This window comes from Coregonus clupeaformis, chromosome 7 (genome assembly GCF_020615455.1).
Source record: "Coregonus clupeaformis isolate EN_2021a chromosome 7, ASM2061545v1, whole genome shotgun sequence".
Taxonomy (NCBI): domain Eukaryota; kingdom Metazoa; phylum Chordata; class Actinopteri; order Salmoniformes; family Salmonidae; genus Coregonus; species Coregonus clupeaformis.
In genome coordinates this window covers 14397282-14408485 of record NC_059198.1, presented here as the reverse complement: position 1 = coordinate 14408485, position 11204 = coordinate 14397282, and positions in this window count along the sequence as shown.

Here is an 11204-nt window from a genome sequence, read left to right as displayed (position 1 = left end):
CATCCAGAATGCCGCAGCCCATCTGGTGTTCAACCTTCCCAAGTTCTCTCACGTCACCCCGCTCCTCCGCACACTACACTGGCTTCCAGTTGAAGCTCGCATCTGCTACAAGACCATGGTGCTTGCCTACAGAGCTGTGAGGGGAACGGCACCTCCGTACCTTCAGGCTCTGATCAGTCCCTACACCCAAACGAGGGCTTTGCGTTCATCCACCTCTGGCCTGCTGGCTCCCCTACCTCTGCTGAAGCACAGTTCCCGCTCAGCCCAGTCAAAACTGTTCGCTGCTCTGGCACCCCAATGGTGGAACAAGCTCCCTCACGACGCCAGGACAGCGGAGTCACTCACCACCTTCCGGAGACATTTGAAACCCCACCTCTTTAAGGAACACATGGGATAGGATAAAGTAATCATTCTAACCCCCCTCCTTACCCCACCCCACCAAAAAAAAAAAAAAAATGGTAAAGTGGTTATCCCACTGGCTATAAGGTGAATGTACCAATTTGTAAGTCGCTCTGGATAAGAGCGTCTGCTAAATGACGTAAATGTAAATGTAAATGACTACTCAAAGCACAGAGCAGACACCAAAGAAATAGCTGCAGCAGCAATTACCAACAGAGTCATACAAGAAGGCCTAAGCACACAAACGTCCTCAATCATACCAGTCTGGGTCTCGTCCACAAAACAGCCAGATTAAGAAGTTCTCATCTACGCGCTCTTAGACGCGCAAAGCGATACGACTTTCATCCTAGATTAAGTGGCTCAAGACCTCAACACAAACAAAGAGAATGTCAGTTTGCGGCTGTCCACAATGTCTACAAGGTCAACAGTCATACCCTGCCAGAAACTGACAAGTCTACAAGTGAGAGGGTACAACTTAGAGAAAAGGATCCCATTGCCACCACTTTTCACACGAGAATTCATTCCAGCAGACAGGTCGCACATTCCAACTGCTGAAACAGCTCTAAAATGGCCTTATCTAGAACAATTGGCAGACAAGATTCCACCACCACTGGATTGCGAAGTAGGCCTTCTGATCGGCTATAAGTGTCAACAAGCCCTTCTTCCAAGGGAGATCCTGTCCGGTGAAGAAAATCATCCATATGCACAGCGAACTGATCTCGGCTGGAGCATTGTTGGCAGCTCGACTCAAGCAAGTGACTACGGTGATGCAATAGGAACCAGTCACAGAATCATAGTGCGACAAGTGACACCTGCCGTACAGCCATCAGTTGAGCTGAAGAGAGAAGTACACTTTGTGTGCAAAACTCAAGTCAAAGAGATCAATCCAACAGACATAATCAAGGTCCTCGAATCTGATTTCACAGATCACACTGCAGATGACAACCCAGTTTCTCAGGAAGACCTTCTCTTCTTGTTTAAAGTGAAAGAAAGTATAAGGCAGAAGGAAGACGGCCACTATGAACTCCCACTTCCTTTCAAGACGGACAAACCTAATCTCCCAGCCAACTACGCCTCAAGAGGGCTGAGTGCAGTTCAGCTGAAAGAGTCTAACTGGCTGAAAGGACCCGACTTTCTTTGGCAGCGGAGTCTTCCACGTGAAGAGGAAATGGTGGGAGAAGTAGAAACAACAGACCCTGAGTTTCGCAAGGCCCATGTCCATGCAGTCAATACGAAATAAGTGAATTCAATAGCGAATCGCTTCATTAAGTTTTCTGACTGGTCCAGAGCAGTGAGAGCCATCGCCAGGCTCCAGAAATTTATCAGGGAATTCAAAGGACTACAACCAAGAACAAATGAAGCAACTAGCCTTGAAGAAAGAAGAAAAAGCGGAAATTTTCATTATCAAGCTGGTGCAAGAAGAAGCCTTCGCTGAAGACATCCGTAAAATCAAGCTCCAGAAAGAACACACCATGAACAAGCGCAACAAGTTACACCAGTTGAATGCCTTCTTGGACAAGAACAATGTCCTCAGGGTGGGAGGACGATTATCCCAGTCAGCATTGCACCATGACGTAAAACATCCCGCAATACTTCCGAAGAAATCTCATGTGTCAGCCCTGCTCGTCAAACATCATCATGTGCGTGTACACCACCAAGGAAGAGGCATGACTATGAACAAGTTGCGTGCAAACGGAATATGGATCTTGGGATGCGAAAATGTGGTCTCCTCACAGTGCGTACAATTACATTTACATTTACGTCATTTAGCAGACGCTCTTATCCAGAGCGACATACAAATAGGTGCATTCACCTTATAGCCAGTGGGACAACCACTTTACAATTTTTTTTTTTAAATTTTTTTTTTTTTTTTTGGGGGGGGGGGGACTTGGGGTAAGGGGGGGGATAGAAGGATTACTTTATCCTATCCCAGGTATTCCTTAAAGAGGTGGGGTTTCAAATGTCTCCGGAAGGTGGTGAGTGACTCCGCTGTCCTGGCGTTGTGAGGGAGCTTGTTCCACCATTGGGGTGCCAGAGCAGCGAACAGTTTTGACTGGGCTGAGCGGGAACTGTGCTTCCGCAGAGGTAGGGGAGCCAGCAGGCCAGAGGTGGATGAACGCAATGCCCTCGTTTGGGTGTAGGGACTGATCAGAGCCTGAAGGTACGGAGGTGCCGTTCCCCACACAGCTCCGTAGGCAAGCACCATGGTCTTGTAGCAGATGCGAGCTTCAACTGGAAGCCAGTGGAGTGTGCGGAGGAGCGGGGTGACGTGAGAGAACTTGGGAAGGTTGAACACCAGACGGGCTGCGGCATTCTGGATGAGTTGTAGGGGTTTAATGGCACATGCAGGGAGCCCAGCCAACAGCGAGTTGCAGTAATCCAGACGGGGGGTGACAAGTGCCTGGATTAGGACCTGTGCCGCTTCCTGTGTAAGGCAGGGTCGTACTCTCCGAATGTTGTAGAGCATGAACCTACAGGATCGGGCCACCGCCTTGATGTTAGCGGAGAACGACAGGGTGTTGTCCAGGGTCACGCCAAGGCTCTTCGCAGTCTGGGAGGAGGACACAATGGAGTTGTCAACCGTGATGGCGAGATCATGGAACAGGCAGTCCTTCCCCGGGAGGAAGAGCAGCTCCGTCTTGCCAAGGTTCAGCTTGAGGTGGTGATCCGTCATCCATACTGATATGTCTGCCAGACATGCAGAGATGCGATTCGCCACCTGGTTATCAGAAGGGGGAAAGGAGAAGATTAGTTGTGTGTCGTCAGCGTAGCAATGATAGGAGAGGCCATGTGAGGATATGACAGAGCCAAGTGACTTGGTGTATAGCGAGAATAGGAGAGGGCCTAGAACTGAGCCCTGGGGGACACCAGTGGTGAGAGCACAATGTAGGAGATACAGAAGAACTACAGAAGTTCAACAAATGGCGGATCTGCCGGGTGAGAGAACAGAGACATCCCCTCCCTTTACTTACTGCGGTCTTGATTGTTTTGGCCCCTTCATCGTAAAGGAAGGAAGAAAGGAATTAAAACGATATGGATTGTTGTTTACCTGCCTATGCTCCAGAGCACTGCATATTGAAACACTAGATGACTTGACAACAGACGCATTCATAAATGCACTTCGAATGTTTGTAGCTATCAGAGGACCTGTACGCCAATTGAGATGAGATCAGGGAACAAATTTCATGGGTGCTAAAAGAGTGTTTTTTTTTTGTTGTTCAAGGGAATGGATCAAGAACATCAACGAGCAATTGGTTGTGAATTCGTTATGAACGTCCCATCAGCAAGTCACATGGGTAGAGTCTGGGAGCGCCAAATTCAAGCGATTCGGAGCATTCTGACTACCATGCTCGACAAGTCCGCAAGCAGACTCGACACCACAACTCTGAGAACATTCCTTTACGAAACAATGGCTATAATCAACAGCAGGCCACTAAGTGTTGAACATCTTCACGATCCCACCGGTCCAGAACCTCTCACTCCTAACCACATACTAACTATGAAATCTTCAATTATTCTGCCCCCTCCTGGACAATTCTGCAAAGAAGACCTCTATCTGTGCAAAAGGTGGAGAAGAGTGCAGTTCCTAGCCAATGAATTCTGGCGAAGATGGAAACGAGAATGCCTGATAAACCTCCAACAACGACAGAAATGGCAAAGAAAATCACAAAACTCACAAGTAGATGATATTGTGATTCTACAAGATGACAGCTCACAAAGAAACGAGTGGAAGCGTGCCAGGGTTGTAGAAGCTCATCCTAGTGCAGACAGCATGGTGCGAAAGCTGAAGCTACTAGTCAGTGACACTACACTTGGTAAAGGAAAACCACACACTAGATCAGTCCACCTTGAAAGGCCTATTCACAAGGTAGTTACCTTACTAGAGGCTAACTAAATCACATACGTTCATCACGTTCATTCAGACTTAAAACATTTTATTAATTATTTTCATAATTTCTGTTTAAAAGAAAATCCCACATTCCAAGTTAATGAGTGATTTGGTGGGAGTGTAAGTGGTGTTACATAGATGCTGTGTTCACGATGCATGATTAATACATAATTATGGTTTATTTGATGTAGTAAATAAATAAATGATTTATTAATGTATAGGTAAGAATGTTAATGTGATGTAACAGGTAAAATTAACGTTAGGCCATTGTTTGTGTTTTTATGTTCCATCCCGGAACTAACGTTCTCTGTTGTTTTACTGCTACGGAATTTGTTAATTGACTGTGTGCAATCTAACTTAAGCAGATCTTAGTCTGAGTTATAATTTATTTATTTATTTTATTTATTTATTTATTTATTTTTTATAATTGTTGATGGCAGAGGCCAAGAAAGACAGTAAAGGGACTTTCAAGGGACTTTAAGGATTCAATAACCTATTTTCAGGACAAGCAGCCAACGAGGTATTTTGTTCAACCTGTAGAACTTTGTTTATATTGGCGCCAAGTGCCATTTGTATTGTCGCGCCAAGTGCCATTTGTATTGTCGCGCCGAGCGCCATTTGTATTCTTTTGTTTCAGTACTGTATAATGTATTAATGTTACTGTGTTCATTCAATATATAGTTATCACGGCGTGACGTGAATGCATCGAAGAAAAAGACGTGCAAGGCAATAAACGTCCGTTTCAAGGAACCAACCTGTGTCTGTTGTCGTGAAGAGAGCTACAATAGTGTACATTTTAATTATATTTACTGACACCCACAGTCATTTTGGCACCAGTAGAGTAGCTATGTAGCTTTATAAACCACGTCCCTATACAAACACACCTTCCCCGATGTTGGTTACAAGGCAGTACTTATTTAAATTAGGTAAGAGAATATCATGTTACCATTGGTGTATTAAAATGAGAGTTAGGGTGATATCACCCTATCCCCTTAATAATCCTGCTCCTGAATCCAAGTGTTTGACATGGGGGAGGGGACCAGTAACTTTATGATCAAGCTTTATAAATATAGAAGCAACAGTTATTTTTCATACTTTGGTCATCATACTTTGATCTGGTTTCATCCAAATCTCATTCAATTTCATGAAAAACATGATTTTGACTGTTCATGACCTTTAAATGAGAGAGGGTTGGTGGAAAAAATAGAAACTGGGGAGGAAGGCAGAAAAATAAGGTTGAGTGGAAGAGAGGGATGGAGAGAAATAGTTGATGGATATATTATGGATAGACAGATGGGTAATAAGTTAAATGAGAAACAAAGGCGTTAGCTAGTGCAAGAGTGGGAGGATGTACTGATAGTAAGAGAGAATCCAAGTCGGAAAGAGAGGAAGAGTGCGAGAGATAGAGGAGAAGGTTGATCAGGAGAGGGGGCGGCAGCAGTTCAGTGGTGAGAGTTATTTAATTGGAGACTGACATTGGGAGCTCTGCTAGTCCGCTCTTACTAATCAATCACAAATGATCAGGAGGCACTAGAGGTGATGTGGCGCTCCCATCCTGACTGGCTCCCCCTGGATCCTGCAGCCCCCACCCGCCCATGTCTTCTCCTACCTGGGTGGATGACAACCCCGCCACCCACTCCATTCAGCCTCAGTGAGAGACCTCACCTCCACCTGGGTGATACAGCTCCCATGTGTCCCCCCATGGTCCTCTCCAATGACACTTTGTTTCATGTGTCTCTTTGGTCAAAGCCTAATAAGGCAAACGGGGGTGGGGTCTAAAAGAGAGCAGCTAGAAAGTGGATTTGTTCAAGTGATTTTAAGATGATCTCTTATGGATATGAATAAAAACAAATAAAAAGGCTGTTTAGATAAATAGATGTGGCTAATCAACATGTTTTGCTCATCCCTGTAGCTTATTTTGTATCCATTTTCTTTATTTCACATGTCAATCATCAATTTGTGCATTTGTTCATTTGTCCTCTATTTAAAGTCATGAGGCATGGCAGAGTAATGTCAACATGGACATTTGAAAATACAGGTGTGATGCGAGGTGTGGCTTGAAGCAATGAGTGACATGTTTAAAGGGCAGTGGCCATGCTGACAGTGTTCCCCAACCCACAAACTAACCCCCTTCCATTTTTCAACTGTTTGTTCAGTACAGCACCGTTTCCGTTCAATTGACCATTCCAGAACGTAAACATTTACTGAACGCAGCCCAGGTATTGTACCTCATTTTCCTCCTTCAGGAAACAGTATTTATAGTCATAACGTTACGTTCCCTTTCAGTTTGTACTCTCTGTACAACACAACTATGGGGAAAGGAAATCATGCCCCAAGTGGTGAATGCCTTACCCTGCTCAAAAAGCTCCTGTAGGAACATTAGGATGTCTCTTACAGAGCCCTGAAAAGGAACAAGTCCTTTATCTTGGCACCAGAGCTCAAACACCTGCCACTTATACGCATACAGCCCTCTCATTGAGGGCACCCTTGTGGACGGAACAGTAGCAATATTGTTCTGAGGTAAACCTCTAGCCATCAGATTCGCCCTCTCAGGGTCCAGGCCCATTTGAGGCAACCGGGGCCATGCGTGGCCCGAAGCGAAAGTATGCGTGCACTGCTCCCCAACAATAGGGAGCGAGCCAAGGTCAGGAGAGAGAGAGAGTCTCTCCCCGTCGGTTGATGTACGCCACCACTGACATACTGTCGGTTCTGACCAGCACAAGCCACCCTGACAAAAGCAGGAAGAAGCGCCTGAGCGCCAGATACAACGTTAGGAGCTCCAGGTAATTGACATGTAATGCGCTCTGCACCACTGTCCACCCTCGGGGGATGCGTCTGTCCTGATCATCTTGCAGGATACAGTACTGGGGATACCGGCACTGAGTCAATGTGTAGAAGCTGTTTAGAAGCCTTTTGGACCTAGACTTGGCACTCCGGTGCTGCTTGCCGTGCGGTAGCAGAGAGAACAGTCTATGAGTAGGGTGGTTGGAGTCTTTGACAATTTTTAGGGCCTTCCTCTGACACCGCCTGGTATAGAGGTCTTGGATGGCAGGAAGCTTGGCACCAGTGATGTACTGGGCCGTACGCACTACCCTCTGTAGTGCCTTGTGGTCGGAGGCCGAGCAGTTGCCATACCAGGCAGTTATTTAACCAGTCAGGATGCTCTCGATGGTGCAGCAGTAGAATCTTTTCAGTCTCCTTAGGGGGAATAGGTTTTGTCGTGCCCTCTTCACGACTGTCTTGATGTGCTTGGAACAAGTTATTTTGTTGGTGATGTGGACAACAAGGAACTTGAAGCTCTCAACATGCTCCACTACAGCCCGTCGATGAGAATGGGAGCATGCTCGGTCCTCTTCTTTTTCCTGTAGTCCACAATCATCTCCTTTGTCTTGATCACGTTGAGGGAGAGGTTGTTGTCCTGGCACCACACGGCCAGGTCTCTTACCTCCTCCCAATAGGCTGTCTCGTCGTTGTCGGTGATCAGGCCTACCACTGTTGTGTCATCGGCAAACTTAATGTTGGTGTTGGAGTCGTGGCTGGCCATGCAGTCATAGGTGAACATGGAGTACAGGAGGGGACTGAGCACGCACCCCTGAGGGGCAGTATGCAATTGGTGGGTCTAGGGTTTCTGTGATAATGGTGTTGATGTGAGCCATGACCAGCCTTTCAAAGCACTTCATGGCTACCGACGTGAGTGCTACGGGTCGGTAGTCATTTAGGCAGGTTACCTTAGTGTTCTTGGGCACAGGGACTATGGTGGTCTGCTTGAAACATGTTGGTATTACAGACTCAGACAGGGAGAGGTTGAAAATGTCAGTGAAGATACTTGCCAGTTGTAAGATTCGATCTTAGTCCTGTATTGACACTTTCCCTTTTAGATGTTTCGTCGGAGGGCATAGCGGGATTTCTTCTAAGCTTCCGGGTTAGAGTCCCGCTCCTTGAAAGCGGCAGCTCTACCCTTTAGCTCAGTGCGGATGTTGCCAGTAATCCATGGCTTCTGGTTGGGGTATGTACGTACAGTCACTGTGGGGGGGACGTCATCGATGCACTTATTGATGAAGCCAGTGACTGATGTGGTGTACTCCTCAATGCCATCGGAAGAATCGCGGAATATATTCCAGTCTGTGCTAGCAAAACAGTCCTGTAGCTTAGCATCTGATCCGTTCTGTGCATGTGTTATTTTATGCACAAAAACAATCAGTGTTTTGTGTGATGATGTAGGCCAGTGGTATTGAATGTCGGGGTCGCGACCAAACTGCAGTGGGGTCAATTATTATTTCATTTTTTTAGATATTGTTTTTTGTTTGCTTTTGGAACAAAAAATTAAGAGTACATATTATTGTATGCGACAATATACAAACTTTTTTGAGAAATATAATAATAATTACAAAGTAATTGAGTAAATATATTTATTGATTTCTTTTCATTTTGATAAGAGATGAAAATGTAATGAATGTAATGTTATTTGTTCATGTAAAAATCGAAATGTAGAGATTTTATGGTAGTGTCATTATATTTGGGGTGGGGTCACGAGAAACTATGGAGAAAAAATGTGGTCCCTAGAAATTGTGGTTGAAAAAATGGGGTCCCCTCTGAAAAAATGGAATTATAGTTGCTGCTATATCGTAGCCACTAGCCAGTGTTCCTGAAAAAAGAACACTACTACTTTGACTGCCTGTCTGCCTCCTGCTTAGCCAATGTTTGCATTGAGTATGAGAAAAGAACAGTAAATCGCTATTTTGACTGCCTGTCTGTGTCTTGCTTGCATTTGATCTGCTTGCCTAAATAGCTGCATGTAACTCAGCAGCTAAGAATAACATGAAATCGCTTGACTGACCTGCCTGTTTGTGTCGTGCTTATGTTTGCAATACTGTTAGAACAGACAACACCTTTTTTACGAACATGTCGATCATGTTTTTTGTGTACAACACATAAATAGGCACATGTAGCCTAACACTTTTGCTTAATATCCTTCTAAGGCATGGAATGCAATAGTTTGAACATTTCGACCAAGAAAAATGCATGTTTAGAACTCATAATTAATTGAATGGTACAAGAATTAATGCAATTAATTTATTTATTGAATGTTTTTGATTGACACAGCTTTGTAGAACCAAAACAAACACAAACACTCGAACTCGAGAACAAATCGTTTGGGGGGGATGCTGCAGTTCGCGAACGATATTGCGCTAATCTCCTTTGCGGCAGTCAAGCCGAGGGCATTCCTCCAAGAGTCGTACACAATATAGTCAGGTTGTGGCCGCAACTAGACCTCGTTTCAAAGCTATCAATAAATCATTGTATTTGTATATCTAGAAATCACAAATGTACATTGTTTGAAGCCACTTTTATAAGTCTCAGTGACAAATTACATCTACATTAAGCCCCCTTTGGTGAACGAGAGGCTTGTAGAATCATGATTCATTCGAGTTTTGTGTTAATTGTTTGCCGGTAGGGGGTCTGGCGTGCTCTTGACATTACTGAATCAAATGAACGAAATGAGTCAAAACATTTGTTATTTTGACTGAACGAAAAGAGTTGAACTTCCCACCACTACTGAGCAGCAGCTATGTTGGCAAATCCTGTATATGCACAGAAATCCGGAACCGCAGGCACTCTGTTAAATAGCCTGTGCGTTCTTTATCTTGCTAGCTAGCTACTACTTTGTGTCCAGCGGGGATGTTTACGCAATGGCAGCAAGTGGATATGGCAGTGACGTTATGTTCTGACTCCTCCTTTCTGTCCCAACTGACGCAGATACTTGTACAGACGTGTATGCTGGAACATTGGTACATTGTTGGAGGCAACCTGTCTGTCTAGAGCAGGGCTGTTCAATTCTGGTCCTGGAGGGCCGAACCATTCTGTTTTTTGTTTCTATCTGGTAGTTAATTGCACTCACCTGGTGTCCCAGGTCTGAATTAGTCCCTTATTTAGGAGAGGGTCCCACATTGATCAGCCCTGGTAGAGATTATAGATATTTAGTGATAATGATGCACAAGCTAGGCCTATTCGAAACATTGCCATCTCCTGGCAGCATTTACCTGCCAGATTCAGAAGCTTGAAAACCCCATTGATGCTCGCCATTGGTCCATCGCTCAGACCTGTGCTAAGGCCCCACGCTCCGGGGGTTGCCATAACGGTGGGGGAAAGCTAGTAAGTTTCATTTTTGCTGGAAGTTATGCATGCTAGCCGACATTAGCCAGGAGGCTTTTTAGTCTAAGCTAGGCTAGCTAGCCTCTTTGATCGCAACACGTTCCGTTTACTAAACAAGAGAGCTACACAAGCAACTTCACTGTGGGGAGGCAGGAATAGCTAGTAGTAGCTAGCTAGCCTGGTCTCGAAAGTCTACGTAGGACCATTTCACCGAGGTGGGACCAGACCCTTCATTGACAAGTCTGGGACGAGAGGCAAGCGGTACTTGACCGAGGCAGAAACAGGCGGCGGGGGGTACCCACCGAACCTGGACGCCTTCTCTCTTCGAGTAGCCTCCCGTTACCGGCGACAGAGCGCACAGGAGCCGGGTTGATAGCAGGCAGCTAGCGCATACAACATGCCCTGGCAGACAAGACCTTAGCTCTGTCCAAAGACCCAATTCATCTCCACGTCCCGCAACTCAGACTCAGCCGAGGTATGGGCACCCGGGAGAGGAAGTCACTATTGAAAACACACTCAAAAATGCTACACAACTGTCAAGAAAACCTGCGCCCTGGACTAAGGAAACAGTGCCAGCCGCGGGCAAGTCAATATACTGACACCAACCCCTAGTTCCGCAAACAAACTGATTGGAGCAAGGCAGCTAAATCATTTTTATTCATTTAGGTATGGTCATGAACCCGAACCCGGCTTGTTAGCCTTTGTCGTTTTGGTCGCGTTAGCCATCTTACTCATTGCTACAGCCATGCCAAGCTATCCAAAG